The 16717-nt window shown below is 35.3% G+C and overlaps 1 long non-coding RNA gene across 2 annotated transcripts in view; it reads left to right on the forward strand.

The window, feature by feature from the left end:
• Window positions 1-325: 325 nt before the first annotated feature.
• LOC103882295 overlaps window positions 326-16717 on the forward strand; it is a 114849-nt gene continuing 98457 nt past the window's right edge. For both annotated transcript variants that reach the window (XR_004182261.1, XR_001900041.3), the window contains exon 1: window positions 326-2919. This is a non-coding gene — a long non-coding RNA (uncharacterized LOC103882295). The remainder of the gene's footprint in view (window positions 2920-16717) is intronic.

Below are 16717 nucleotides of genomic sequence, written 5' to 3' on the forward strand. Positions count from 1 at the left end.
AAGCAACCATTAACATGTGATGTAGGCCCAGCACTTTGGAAGGCCCAGGCAGGCAGATCCCCTGAGGTCAGGCGTTCGAGACCAGCCTGAACAACATGGCGAAACCCCGTCTCTACTAAAAATATAAAAATTAGTCAGGTGTGGTGGCACGCGCCTGTAGTACCAGCTACTTGGGCGACTGAGGCAGGAGAATCGCTTGAACCCAGGAGGCAGTGGTTGCAGTGAGCTGAGACTGCGCCACTGCACTCCAGCCTGGGTAACACAGTGAGACTCTGTCTCAAAAAAAAAAAAAAAAAAGAAGTGTGTGTGTGTGTGTGTGTATATATATATATATATATGATGTAGCTGCGTTTCAGTAAAACTTGGTTTACAGTTATAGATGATAGATGATATGTGGCCTGTCACTGTACTTTGCTAACCTCTGATACAGATAATTTAAATAACAAAACACACACAAAAAAACTGATCATAAATATACAAGGCAATCATTAAAGAAATGGGACTTATGAAATCAACTACTTCCACCCCAAATCAATACACTGTGGAGCTACTCTTTCCCTCTCCTTGGGTGAAATCTATGATTTTTATAATCACTTTAAGAAACTAAAAAAATTCTTCAATCACTTTGACTCACAATGCACACCTAATTCAGTAGCTAAAATATCCAGCTCCTTGCGATAGTTGAAACTCTGAGCCTTATTCTACATTAGAGCTTCTGCCTCACCCCAGGCACCCTATTTCCCGTCTTGATAGGAAGCCTTCAGTGGGAAGGAAAGGAGGGGAGCATAGGCCACTTCTGCAATACTTTCCTTGCTTATGAGTCTATTGCTTCTCCCTCCTACTCCCCGGGCTCTTCCAATGCCACAGCAGGGAAGGGAGGGAAAGTAAGGGACAAAATGGCTTTCTTGATTGATACTGATATAATTATAGCCATGGCAGATGTTAAAACTTATTCTTTCTTTGAGGAGTATATGGGTTCCTTTGGAGACATCTAAAAATTGGTTCCCTTGAGGCATTTAAAAAAATATCCTGTTGTTGGTAGCTCAGGTCCAGAGATGACTTTTTCCTCTTTTCACAGAGGTTGCCTTCCCCTCACCCCAGATAGCCATCTTGAGATGTTTCTAAAATGACCCCTGCTGATCTCTGCGTATGAGTAACACGTAGTCACTGAGCTTAAAGAGTATAAGTACATGAATTGTGATGCTAAACCCCAATTATGGCCACAGTATTCTCTTTGCATCAATAAATGAGGCTTGTTTACTTTGCAAATCTATGAAACCTTTCATAATACAAGTGGGACAGCAGAATGAACATCTGTGTGCTAATATTATCTGGGATTAAAACTTTAGGATTAGTTAATTTACACATAGCCAATCATAGGAAACGTTCAAAAAGGAATCACACACCTGGAGAATAAATCACAGAAAAGGGGTTTCTTGCTATAGATAAGGAAAGCCTTAAGATTCATAGTTCAAAGGCACTTTCTCCCACTGCAGGGTCTCAGCTTCTCTTCTGTTCTCCTAACACTTGAAGAATCTGGCTAGACACTACAGACCTGACTCTGACAATAGTCATTGTACTGGACTCCGTCTATGATGATGATTTATACTGCTGCTGGGAAGAGAAGCATCCCTTTAAAGGAACTTTACCACTACCCCAAATAATACGTGTGTAGTATTATATAAAGAACATTTAGTTGGAACTGACTGGATAATTTCACATGTAATCTCTTTTTCAGTTTATAATCCGATACAAAGTGTGAGTAGTTTGGAAAGCTTGCCTTTGATCAGCTTTCACATGTGACAGAATCAGTGGAGTGAATGTCAAGCTTAGACCACTCCCCACCAATGTAGCCTTAACATCGGGAAATGCACATCTTGGACCCACTGTCAGCGGAAATGCTCTCACTGTAGCCCTCTACTCTGATGCCACAGGAGCTTCATACACTTTACATTCTTTAAATTTCTCAAGAGTGTGTCTGATCAATCTCTCTGAGTATTCTCAGTACAGTCTTTCCCATAAGATACTTGAAGTGAATTTAATGGATATCTCATTCTGACACAGAGGGGTGGGTAGTATTTAATGTCCATCAGTAATTCTTTCCAGAAAAGGCCTCTTTCTCTTGATTTATTAATTTATCTCTGACTGAAGTCTAGGGCTGCAATTTACATGTACAAGATGTTTTTGAAAGTGATTTTTAGGATTTTCTTTGCAAGAGCTGTCTGACTTGGTATATAGTCCCTTACAGTGGAATGTGAAAATACTTACCATTAATTTTTTGTGACCTCAGCCAAACCCGACATAGAAAGAGTTTCAATGTAACATCCTGTTACATAAAAGTGTTTAGTATCCATGGGCATTCCATAAAAAGGATCATGTTATCTTTTGTACAATGAAAATCTCAATGAAAACCGCAGATTCAGAAATCACTCAGGCCACATTTTCAGGCAATAAACTTTTGAAATAAAGACAAATGTTCACTCAGATATTAAGAAGACTTTTTAAAGCAACCCTTGGGTAAATTTGAGAGACCAACGCTAAAATTAAATTCTAATTAGAAATCAACAATGAGAACACTAGCTCATCATGTGAATGTGATTGACGTGCTACACAGAGGGAAATGTATAGTCCTTAAAGCATTTATTAAAAAACAAATAGAACAAATATAAAAGTAAAGACACCCTGGGACAGAAGATAAAAGATATGGCTGAGGCAATGCGCTGTTAGACTACACCTGCACACAGTTGGTTGCCATAGCAACAGTGAGTTTTATTTTATTTTTACAGGTGAACCAAGGGAATGCAACACTAGGGACACAAGGGGCTCAAGACATTATATCTCACTGATCAAGATGACACGGAAATATTGATTTTCCTAAGCATCTGATGGGATAAAACACCAGTGAACACACCAAATTTGGTCAGTATTTTCTCATGTTGCCTACTCAAAGCCACGCTACAGTTGAAAATTAAGTAAAACAGAACATACAAAAGTGAATTTGCAATTGTTTAAAGTGGAATTAAATTGGTTTAACTAAAAGGCCAAACAGATTGCAGTTAAATGAAATGGGGTATCTAAAGTTAAGTAATTCAATTCTAATTCACTTGGTTGTAATAAAACATTTAAATATACACATTATGGATATAAGGTCACCCACTGTTTTGAGTCTCCCAAAAAGAAGCTCCTAGTTAACTTATAAATTAATTTGAAAGGTTTTATAAAATTGTAAATGTTTTCCTGAGCCTTTAGAAATGCTTTCAAGGGAAATTACCGAGAATGCAATAAAAATATTTTTAGCAAGCTTAAACTAGCAATTTAAACTTTTCTAATATGAAAGATGATGAGTTTTCATAATCAGCTCAGCATCAGAATTTTTTAAAGATTTAAATATGTTTAAAGAAATAATTTCTTAAGAATATTTTTTCTTCTTCCTATTTTTCTCTGAGTAGAAGATTTAGAATTATTTCAAGAAAATGAAACCAATGTATACTTTTTTGATATTCATATCAAGCTAATTTTTGAGTTATTAAAAGATGTTCAGGTCTATTTTATCTTGATTTCAATTCTGTCTTATTCACAAGTTTAAAATATACAGTCAGACTGTATTCAGGTTTTGATTATCGAGTTTTCTATATCCTTCCAAATGCAACATTAATTAGTATATCATTGCAATGCAAACAAGTGAGTCTTATCCTGCCAAAAAGTAAAAATACAAATATTTTAAAATCATACATACATATAACAAATAATTGCATTAAGAATAGAGTAGTTTGCATTTATTCTATTTCCTCTCCCCAGGTTAGAAGTGCAAGAGAGAGAGAGAGAGAGATACTAGTTTTACTAGGGAGAAGTACTTTCAGAAAGACACATAGAATGCATGAGATTTGAATCTTAAATGATGGGGCAATATTTACCAGGTAGAAAATAAGATTGTATGTATTTTGTGCTCCTTCTCACTAACTTTATCCCTGCAAGTTAAAGAGGGAGTAATTGAATTACATTAAATGAAAAACTATATATTATATGGAGTAAATTATTTTAAGCGTGTGCTTTGGACTCCCTGACATGACCCTTATGTTGAGTGCAGTATCATATGAAGAAATAATTTTCTCTAGAGCATGTAAATTGTTGATTCATCCAGATAGATTCTGTGGACATGGTACTTGTAGTTGTACGGTTGTTTACTTATTACTGTGATTATTACCATACTGCATCCAGTGAAACTCAGGTCAGTTAATAATGCTTTTAACCTTGTCAGGAAAGGGTAAATAACATCACACTAATACCAGTCTTGAAATCAATGCTGAGGTAAAAGGGAGGATAAAAACAAGAAACACTATGACAATATACTTTTTATTTGAAAAATTAATAAAATATATGCTATCCACGCAAAAGATTCTGAATAATTTATCATACGTAAACCTTATTCTCCTAAATTTAACACATGTTCTATTTTTTTTTTTAAAAAGATGTTAAAGTTTTTATATGACTAAAGAAATTTTTTAAATAATCAACATAAATTCTAATAGAAGACTGATGCTTTTATGCTCTGTGGCTTTATCCATACTCACTTCCTTGCAGTTTTCCTTCTTGGACATTATCTTGGTCACTCTGGGTTTTCTTTTGATATTTTCTTGCTAAAATCTGCATCTTTCTCTCTTTTAAAAAAATCAACTGACATCAAAGCGTTTTTACTCATATTGAAAACCCTGTTTTTAAACAATTGCTATTTGTTTCTCTTTAGTAACATCACCAGTCCCCTTGGATCTAGGCAACCTTAGCAGGATATATTCCTTTCTCATGTTCTCCTATTCTATTTCCTGCAGAGTCTGATGTAAAACAGATTTTGAAGTTCATAATAGAACAGAGGTCAACATGAAAGACTCTAGGATCCTGGCCTTTGGTTTTTGCTTCTGGTCTTTATTATTACAGCAAATAGTTAGTTGAACTATTATTTTCCATGTCATATAAAAACATTGGAATTACAGTCCCTTCTTTTTAATCATATATTGCAATTTTAAAGGATTTTCTAATATATAAGAAGGGATATAAGGGAAAAAATAATAGGAACATAGTAATCAAAATTAATTGTAATGTGCTTAAATTTCTAAAATGTGGGGAACAGAAACACATCATCTTTGTACATGCTCCTCTCTTTCTTTGTTAAATATTTTGATCCAGAATGTATCTAAGGCAGTCTCTTCTCCTGTGTTTTAGATTCTATTCCCTGCTGCTTCATCTGGAAACATGCTCTGAGGATTGTCTCCTTTTTTCTTTCTTTTCTTTTCTTTTCTTTCTTTCTTTCTTTTTTTTTTTTTTTTTTTTTTTCTGAGATGGAGTCTCGCTCTGTTGCCAGACTGGAGTGCAGTGGCACGATCTAGGCTCACTGCAACCTCTGCCTCCCAGGTTCAAGCGATTCTCCTGCCGCAGACTCCCAAGTAGCTGGGACTACAGGCACATGCCACCACTCCCAGCTAATTTTTGTATTTTTAGTAGAGACGGGATTTCACCATGTTAGCCAGGATGGTATCAATCTCTTGACCTCAGGTGAGGCACCCGCCTCAGCCTTCCCAAAATGCTGCGATTACAGGTGTGAGCCATTGCGCCCAGCCAATTTTCTCCTTTTTCCTTTTGCATAGTCAAAGTAGATTCTTTTCAGCTTTTAAGCAAACACTAGTATCACCCATTTCAAAACAATCACCAATCTTGTCCTATCTCCAAGGCACCCACAGCACTGGCCTAACTCTCTTCTTTCCCAGAAAGCCAAACTTCTTTAGTGGGTGACCTATCCTTCTCCCTCCATTTCCTCACCTTCCTTTCTTAGCCCACACAGTCTGCTTCTATCAGCATCATGCTACTGAAATAGCTCTTGCTGAAGTCATCAAATCAGAAGTCCATTTTTCAATGCCCTTCTCAGCAGCAGTGAACTGAGAAGGACCCACCTTCTTTCTTTAAAACATTCTGATACTAGACATCATAATTCTACATGAAGGGGCAAAAAAAAAAAATGACTAACATCATCATCATCCCTGAAGATCTCACCCTCCCAACCTCTCCTATGTTCTTCCTCTCCTCTCTCATTGTTCTCTCCCCAAATGGAGAAATCCTAGACTCTTCTGGTATACCATTCTTTAGAATTTTGAGACGTAGAATTGGTAGAAAGGGAAGAAAAACAACAAAGAGGACAAAGTAGGGAGACTATTACAGAAGAAAAGAGTGGCAATTATATAATAATGCTAGTACAGTATTAAGTAGGTAGATAGGAAGGAGAATAAAATCAGAAACGTTCTTTGTGAACAGCACAGTGTTATCTTTTAAACTTTTTTTCTCTAAGTAAGGTAGAAAACCACTGATATGTTTTAAGAAAAAGACATTGGGGCAGGTGGACTCTGATGAAAATGGAACAGAGTGAGAATTTTTATTAAATGGTTAATATTAGCTGGATAATTGTATATCTTCAAAGTTGTTGACACACTTACAAGGAAATAATTGAGGAATTTTGAAAATATTCGCAGTGGCTTGACTTTCTCTTCAGATAAATGCATCCATTCCCACATCAATATGTATCCATTATATGCAAATTACTTCTAAATATATGTCTTCAACTCTGATACCACCTCTGAATAGTAGACTCAGTTATCTGCTTCCTTTGTGATATTCTCACTTAGATGTATAAACAGTATTGCCAAGTCAAAAGAGAATTCATAGTTTCTATTGCAGATCTTTCTCCTCCACCTAAAACATATCCTCTTCTAGGGTCACTTATCACCCTCAATGCTGCCCCAATCTACTGAGTTTCTCCACAAGCCGTGGACTTACCTTAGATCAACCATTAAGAGAAAATAGTTTATAAACCTCTCTCCAGTTAGAATAATTACAGCTAGAACTAACAGAACAACTAACCAAAGTAGCTTAGCAATGAGGAAGTTACCACATATAACAAGAAGTAAAAATGTACAGTTTCAAGAATGGCTCATTCATCATTATATACGTGATTTCCATACTTCAGCATTTGGCAATGCATCCCCTTAAAAGTTCGAGGTGGTTGGTGCAGTTCTAAAAATGTGTGATCACAATGACATTGTTCCAAAGTCACACAGAAAATTAAAAAATGAAAGAATAAATATCATTGACATGCTATTCAAAAGAAACTCTTTGTAGCAATATTAATATCAAGTATACTGGCACAGATGCTGAAATAAGATTTCCTGACTTTGAACCTCAGCCCCAAGTAGATGTTAGTGGTGTCGATTCGAGCAGCATTACTTAATCTCTCTTTTGTGCTTCCATTGTCTTTGAGACAGAGTCTCACTCTGTCACCCAGACTGGAGTTCTGTGGTACAAACTTCACTCACTGCAACCTCTGCCTCCCAGGTTCAGGTTCAAGCAATTCTCCTGCCTCAGTCTACTGAGTAGCTGGGATTACAGGCACCAGCCACCATGCCTGGCTAATTTTGGTATTTTTACTAGAGGCGAGATTTCAGCATGTTGGCCAGACTGCTCAAGAACTCCTGACCTCAGGTGATACACCTGCCTTGGCCTCCCAAAGTATTCGGATTACAGGCATGAGCCAACACACCCAGCCCCATTGTTCTTTTTAATAAACATAGGATAATAATAGTATTTGTCTAATGGGTCTGTGTGAGAATTAAGCGGTTTTGTACATTTGTAGAACTTAGAACAATGTCTGATAAGAAGTTAGTATATGATGACTGTTGCCTCAGAAACAATGAATGAAAGGATGAAAGGATGAAAAGGAAACTTCATAACAACAAAAGTAAAAGTATACTGAGAAGATATAAATGTAATAAGATGATATGCTTATAATTAAAGCTTCAAGATAATATTAAAATAATCCTTCATAAGAAACAAACTATGAAACATTTACACCACTCTCCCTACTTGGAAACTACTTAATTGCCTGCCAAGATAACTCCAGAGAGCATACATACTATTAATGCTAATAAACTAATTCATCAAATTTTCTAGATGAAAGACTTATGTACAAAAATCAATGTTATTCCTATACTAATGATTGCCAATTAGAAAAGGCATAGATTTAACGTTCTATAGGAACAAAAACAAAACAAATCTTACCTATAAATAAACCTAAACAAATGTGCAATTCTCTTATGAAGAAACTTCAAGATATTATTGAAAGACATAAAAGAAGCAGTGAATATTTGCAAGTATATACCATGTTCATGGATGAGAAGACTCATTATCAGAAAGATGCTATGGAAACAATAGTACAAGTCCCCTCATTGAAAAAGGAAATATTAAATCGAAAATATAAATATTCCTATAATAAAAGATTCATCTTCAATTAAAGTAAACTTATGAAGCAAATTATTTCAACTAAGGTGAATCATTCAAATAAGCTTTGATAACTATTTCTCACTCTTTCTCATAAATAACAGATATACTCTAATGTGTCTTCTGATTTTCTTAAGGAGTTCAAACCCCTTTTGTCAAATTGTTTTATTACAGAGCTGACTTTTAATCATTTAAATGAATTTACATTTATAGGTGTGTTAGAAGATATTAATTATCAGTGGATTGCATTTATCTTAAATCACCTGTGATGCAGAGTTACATAAAACTTACCAAATCTTCAAAATTATTATTGTATTTTAATCTGCTCTATGATATTTGTACAACAACACAACAAAATCAGCACTATCTGTATTAGTTCGTTATCATGCTACTAATAAAGACGTACTTGAGACTGGGTAGTTTATAAAGGAAAAAGGTTTCATTGACTCACAGTTTGACACAGGAAACTTACAATTATGGTAAAAAGTGAAGCAAACATCCTTCTTAAATGGTGGCAGAAAGGAGAAGAATGAGCAAAAGGGGGGAAAGCCCTTTATAAAATCATCAGATCTCCTGAGAACTTACTTGCTATCATGAGAACAGCATGGAAGTAACACTCCCATGATCCAATTACCTCCCACCAGGTCCCTCCCACTACATGTAGGGATTATGGGAACTACATTTCAAGGTGAGATTTGGGTGGGGACACAACCAAACATTATTACTATGTTTTATGATATTTTATATGCATCTTAGTGTATTACTACTTTTATAATTATCTAGAAATAAAAGTTGCTAACATTTCCTAATAGCAAAATAAAATGCAGAAGTTTAGTTCTTTCATGATGGCAAAGTATTACAAAAAGTAATCTGTAAATATGATACAAGTCCAATCAAAATTCTAACACAGATTAGGAAATTTGACAAACATATAGTAATATTGGCAAATCAGGGGACAAAAAAGAGACAAAAAATCTGAGAATAAAAAGTGGAGGACTTGCCTACTTAGCTACCAATATGCAGCTAATATAGTGTGATATTCATGCACAGGGCTGACAACCAAGTCAAGGGGAAAAAAACAGAGAATATAGTAATGCACATTTGAACATACAAAGATTTACACGTGATAAAGGACTTTATAGATGACAAATCAAAGGAGAAAATATGTATTCATAAAAAACGGGTTGCTGGGACAACTGGATGAATAATAGACATAGTTAGATATAAATATCTAAATCACAATCACAGCATACACAAATAATTAACCACCTATAATAAAGAACAAAAATAAACACAATGAATTTTAGAAACATATTCATATTAAAAGAAACAGGTAAAAATGATAAACTCACTTATATGAATATAAACTCATGTTCAAAAACTATAAAATGTTTTAAAACAATGCCACAGAATGGAAAATATATTTTTGCCACATAAAAACAAAAAAAAGAGGCCAGGCACGGTGGCTCACACCTGTAATTCCAGCACTTTGGGAGGCGGAGGTGGGTGGATCACATGAGGTCAGGAGTTTGAGACCAGCCTGGCCAACATGGTGAAATCTCATCTGTACTAATAATACAAAAATTAGTCAGGCGTGGTGGCACTCGCCTGTAAAACCAGGTACTCAGGAAGCTGAGGCAGGAGAATCTCTTGAACCTGGGAGGCAGAGGTTGCAGAGAGCCCAGATCATGCCACTGCACTCCAGCCTGGGCAACAGAGTGAGACTCTATCTCAAAACAAAACAAAACAACAACAAAAGACTAGTACACATCAATTAAAAAAAAGCAAATAATCCATTACAAAATTGGTTAAAGGGCATGAAAATTAATTAAGAATTAAGATGGCTAATAGACATGTGAAAATATGATCATACTCAGTAGCACTTAAGAAAACATGAGTAAAACAATAATGAAATATAATTAAATATATAATTATATACGTGCCAGATTGCCAGAAATTTAAAAAGTTTGACAAGGTTAAGTTTTGACAAGAATTTGTGGAAACGCAATTTATCAGTCATTGCTGATGGTAGTATGAAATGACGTGGTTACTTTGGAGAATTTGTAAAGCTGACCAAACAATTCCTTTTCTATATATTTGCTCTAGAGAAACTCTCATATATCATCACAAGAACACTCACCATGTTATTTTTTAAGCTTTTTTATTTTGAAATAATTATAGACTCACAGAAAATTGCAGATAGTACAGAGAAATTCCCTGTATCTTTCACCGAGTTTCCCCCAAATGACTACATTTTACAAACTGTAGTACAATATCAAAACCAGGAAACTGACATTAATATAATGTGTGTTCAGTTCTATACTATTTTATCACATGTGTAGGTTTGTGTAACCACCACTGAAATGAAGACACAGAGCTATTCCACTGTCACAAAGATCTCCTGTGATCCTATATTCACAATCACACCTTGCCTCCTATCTACCATCTCTAATCCCTGGAAATTTGTAATCGATTTTTTGTCTCTATAATTCTGCCATTTTGATAACATTATGTAAATAAAATTATGTGTATGTGATCTTTTGAGATTGACTTTTTCACTCGGCACAATGTCTTTGAAATTCATTCAAGTTGTTACATGTGCCAACAGTTTGTTCCTTTTTATTGCTGGGTAGTATTCTATAGCATGGATATATTATTACAGTTTGTGTAACCATTTACCTATAGAGAGACATTTTGGTTGTTTCCAAATTTTGGTTATTACAAACATTCATATACAGGCTTTTGTATGGATATAATTTTCAGTTGTCTGGAATAAATGCCTAGGAGTGCAATTGTTGCTTTTTAAAATAAATGTATCTTTAGTTTTTGTTTTTTTTAATTGCTGAACTATTTCCTAGAAAATTTGTAAAGTTCACTAAGAAATTCCTTTTCTACATATTTACTCTAGAAAAACTCTCATATAAAAGCACAAAAACTCACTGCCAGGTTTATATAACAGTGAAAACTGGAAACTATCTGAATATGCATCAGAAAAATAAAATGAATTTTTTAAAATTATATTTTTGTTTACTTATACAATAAAATACTACAAAAGTTTAAATAAATTAACTAGAGACACATGGCGAATATAAGAAACCATAATTTCAAATGAAAGCAAATGTTAAAATGACACACATTATGATTATATATTTAATTTGTAATGTCATTATTATGATCTCTTTTCAGTAATTGTAGAAAAACATAGATGGGAATGGTAAACATCAGATTCAAACAAGCGGTTATCTCTAGAGAAGGAGGGAGTTTAGAGTAGAAATTCAATTGGGGATTCAGCAAGATATACACTGTTTTATTTTGAAAAATAATTTGAAAGACATTTTTTTCCAATATTTGAATTTGGTAGCATTGCGTGGATGATACATGGGTGTTTGTTTTCTTATTCTCTGTTGTTGCCTGTAGGTTTACCACATTTCATGCTAAAAAATTAATTAAATGAAAAATATGTGCTTAAAACATAATTTTAGTCTTAGATTTTTTTTTTTTTTTTTTTTGAGACGGAGTCTCGCTCTGTCGCCCGGGCTGGAGTGCAGTGGCCGGATCTCAGCTCACTGCAAGCTCCGCCTCCCGGGCTTACGCCATTCTCCTGCCTCAGCCTCCCAAGTAACTGGGACTACAGGCGCCCGCCATCTCGCCCGGCTAGTTTTTTGTATTTTTTAGTAGAGACGGGGTTTCACCGTGTTTGCCAGGATGGTCTCGACCTCGTGATCCACCCGTCTCGGCCTCCCAAAGTGCTGGGATTACAGGCTTGAGCCACCGCGCGCGGCTAGTCTTAGATTTAAGTCATAAATACAAAGTAATAATTATCTTCCAAAAATCACAAGATAATAATAGTTGCATTAAAGCCATGTAAATTGTATACATGATTTTTTTAAGATTTTAAAATTTATGTTTTAAACATTTGAAAATATTCTTCTTTAGGAACCTATTTGTGAGAATCTAATTATGTTAAAAACAATATAAATAAGAGGAAGGAATTAAACAACTATGGAATATAAGAAAAGAGTGTAGAAGAACCTTTAATTAATTGTTGGAAAGTGGGCAGTTGGTGGGTTGTTTACCAATTAATTAGCCAGATCAGAGCAAAACACAGTACAAAATACATGTGTCGGGGCTATTACCAAGAATGAGCCCATCGGCCTGATACAATTCCAAAGGGGCATCAGGCTCAAAGAAATCTAGCACCTAGTGAGGGTGTGAGAAACAAGGCTGAAAGCAGGGAAGTCTGCATGCCTAGTAATCTTTCCCCTTCAACAATAAGATGCTTACCCCAAAAAAGGAAATTTCAGAACTCCTTTGTAAAGGAATTGAATAAAATATCTGAGGTGAACTAAGAGATTTAGCAGTCCTACGGCATAATTGCTAGGTCTCAGCCCACTCACCCAAAAATAAATAGCACTCATTGCAAAGTCCCACCCATGCACTCAAAACGTGCTTTCAATTAGACTTTCTCTTGTCTTGTATTTAAATATGAATCAGCAACCACGGATTACCTGCCACCTAAAGGAAAGCCTGCAACATAAAATAAACAAAACAATAGATACTAGCAGCCATAGAGCAAGTAAATAATTTGGAACAAATAGTGTGCTAACTAGTATCTTCAGCAAAATTTGAGATAATTTTATATGCACAAAGCAAGACCAGGATGCTATGAAAAGGGAATGTAGAATGAGAAAGTTCTTGGATACTGAAACTATGACTTTACAAAACTGCAACTGAATGATTACAAAACAAAACTGTAGAATTGTCCCAAAATTGTAGACTCCAGTAACAATGAAGCCCAAAGAAAAAAGGACAAAGATGATCATATGACTAAAAGGTTTTCCAGAAAAAGAAGAGAGAAAATTGAGGGCAAGAATGCAAAAAGAATATTCTTGGTGGTAAGTGGCATGGTGGTGATGAAGTATGGCTGGTGGTGCTGTCAATGGCACATGGAGAGCAGTAATGTTCTAATCAGACTGATGTGATACTGAGACATTGGCTGTATTCTTAGAAGTGTGGATTTGCTTTTTTTCCACTCATTGTCAGAGTCTGGTTCTTGAGCCTTTTGGCCATTCAATGACACTATATTCCCTTTCTGTTGAAATTATCCAGTGTTATTTTCTATTCATTGTAGATCCTAAGAAAGATCTCAAAGAGCTAGCATACATACTATTCCAAAAGTACTTGAGTAAGGATGCAAAGTTGACTCATTGTGTTTTAGAAATAAATTTTTTAATGGACAAGACTATGACACATGTTCCTACTCTACATTCAGAAAACTAGATTTTTTAAAAAAAATCTAATATGTGAATGGAGAAAACTGCTCTTTATCTTTCATAACAAGAAGCAGGTTTTTGCGCCTTGTTAATCTACACAGTAGGTGTTTTCCCTAACATAAGGAAAGGGCATAAATACTAGATAGTCAGCAACAGCAACAAGGCAGCTCACTCCACCACAAACACACATTGCAGAATTAAATATACGTTTGTTAATAAATGAGTACATCTAAAAAAATAATCAACAATACATCTCAAAATTAAATGTGAAAATGTTAAAAATAAAATGATGGGCTGGGCGCAGTGGCTCAAGCCTGTAATCCCAGCACTTTGGGAGGCCGAGACGGGCGGATCACGAGGTCAGGAGATAGAGACCATCCTGGCTAACACGGGGAAAACCCGTCTCTACTAAAGAATTAAAAAAAAACTAGCCGGGCGAGGTGGCGGGCGCCTGTAGTCCCAGCTACTCGGGAGGCTGAGGCAGGAGAATGGCGTGAACCTGGGAGGCGGAGCTTGCAGTGAGCTGAGATCCGGCCACTGCACTCCAGCCTGGGCGACAGACCGAGACATCTCTCAAAAAAATAAAAAAATAAATAAATAAAATAAAATAAAAATAAAAATAAATAAAATGATGAAAACCTGGTTACGGACAGATAAAATATAATTTTATTTCAATTTCCTTAAATCTCCAATTTATTGGAAAATTTTGTTCAATGTATTCCAATATTTGAGACATTTTAAATGTTTTATTTAAACCTATATCTCCAATATATAAACAGATATGTTATCATCATTAGTCTTTATCTCAGTTGGAAACGTTAATATTTATGTTTAATGACAGGGAAAATTGACACCTTTTCTGGCCTTTTAAAAGTTTAGATGCTACTTAAACTCTTTCTTCATAATTTTAGAATTTGTCAGTGTATGTATCTGGCTTGAGATATATTATGTAACTACTTGTCCATTATTGTTTTATTTCACTATTTTTTAATACCTAGTCTATTTTAATTATTTAGAATCCTGTTGTACCACATGATGAAGTTTGAGTAACCTACAGAATATATTAACCCCACTCTAATGCCATTTCTCTTTAAGTATAAATTCATAGATATAATGAAGACAGAAATAGACAGAGAGAATGAGAGGGATAGAAATAAAATGAAATAAAATTCAGATTGAGTGCTTTGAAACTACAATGTTTATTTAAAAGCACATAGTGCAAAACTTTTCATGAATGTGTTTTTCACAAACTAACCATTCTATCCCCCACCGCAATTAACATCTCAGAGATGTTACCATTTCAGAGAAGGTATCCCAAGATTAAAATTTAACTGGAGTCAAGAATTTTAATTTTACTCCTGAATCTGACATTGACCAGTACAATGAATGATATTGGATAAACCATATTTTGGACTTTGTTTATTCATCTGATTTGGACTATTATAGTGCCTGTGCATTAAAAATAATTTAAATTCTATATGAGAATCCAGTGAGTCTCATCAGGGCAAAACCATGCAAAGAAGTTAAGAATTTATTTTGTGTCTTTTCAACTCACTCTTCAGTCACATAGGTTTCTCTTTCCTGTCTTCAACCAGGATAGCTCTTAGTAGAGACTCAGTACGTGTTAGGTTTTTTCTTTACTTCCACGTTCTAGTGCCTCTATCCCTTTGCTACACCGAGCTTCTCACTGTAAACTCCACCATTGTAAACTCTACCAAGGCCAAAGAAATTACCCTGGGCAGGATCCTAAAATTCAAATATCTCTGTCTCATGTACCCTATTTACTAGGTGTTAGGGTATTTTGATTTACCATGTGGGACTTGTGCCTCTATTAGATATTAATAATAAACAATAGGCTTACAATTGTCACCCTTCCAACAGATATTTTTTGTTTCAATAGAAGTGTCTTACCATTATTCAAAGGAATTGCTATCTAAAAATGAGACTGAGAGCCCTACCACAGAGAGGCTTCAGGCTAGTTAGGGGAATATTTGGGAAACATGGGAAAAAAAGAATAATTTAAATTTTCTAGAGCCTATCTAACTGTAATCAAACATGAGTTTTTAGTCAATGACAAATTATTTTGATACTTAAAACCTTGAGTGAGCATTTGATTAATATCCTCTGCCTATTAACTTTTTCATTGCTTTTATTGTCATTTTATAAACTGGGATTTGAACTTGTTTGGACTGGTTTTCTCCGTTGTTTTAGGGGGGAAAGAGGGCAAGAAGTAAAGAGGGGAAAAGTTGTGCTTCTAGCAAGCATGACTAGATTTCAGAATTGTTTCTGTAACTAGAGAGAGAATATGCTTGCAGGTATTCCAGGCCATAGCTCTCTCAAAGATCTTCCCACATGGCTTGCTTAGCTTTTACTTTCATTTTGTATTAAACAAAAAGTCATTTGAGGGCTATTTAATGCTCTGGTTTGCGTTTTCCAATACCAGATAAAAGTTAAACAGATGAACCATTTGGGGGGTAAGGATTGGGAAATCCATGGCTGCTAAAATGCTTTAAAGTTTCAAAATGGTTTTGTTTTTTTAAACCCATTTTCCATGTTCCAGCAGCTGTGGGTTTTCCCAGGGCTCCCCCTGTGGCTCAAAAGGGAGCTGCTTAATGCTTAACAGATGAGCCAATTGAGTTTTTAAATGCAAAATTAAACTTAAAGTGCACAAAGAGCACAGGGGAATCCACAGCCAAGAATAGACTGGAGGAGGAGAGTGAGCTGCAAGCATAGGGCTGTGGGGAGACACAGGCTCATCTACTGCAACCAGCAGCGACTGGGAGGATGGTACAGGCACGTTTATCTTTTTACTATTCCTCCAACAGGCTGCAGTTATACTCCATAGTATCAAAAGTTTTCTTTGTAACTACTGGCTCTATATATATTTATATGTGTCTACTTTTCTTTAAGAGTGAAAAAAAAAGAAAGAAAGAAAGAAAGAAGGATAGATCAGCTCTGTAGAATAGGAGGACAAACATGTTTTGCTCTCCACCAGGTTTGTTCTGTCAGTGATAGTGAGAGAATTTGGTCCCCTCAGCATTATTTTTCCACTCAGGTTCCTAGGTGCCTTGCTTCCTATGTCACAGACACTCTTAGGAGATATGGATTCTCAGAACCTTCTACTTTGA

Source organism: Papio anubis, chromosome 2 (assembly GCF_008728515.1).
Source record: "Papio anubis isolate 15944 chromosome 2, Panubis1.0, whole genome shotgun sequence".
Taxonomy (NCBI): domain Eukaryota; kingdom Metazoa; phylum Chordata; class Mammalia; order Primates; family Cercopithecidae; genus Papio; species Papio anubis.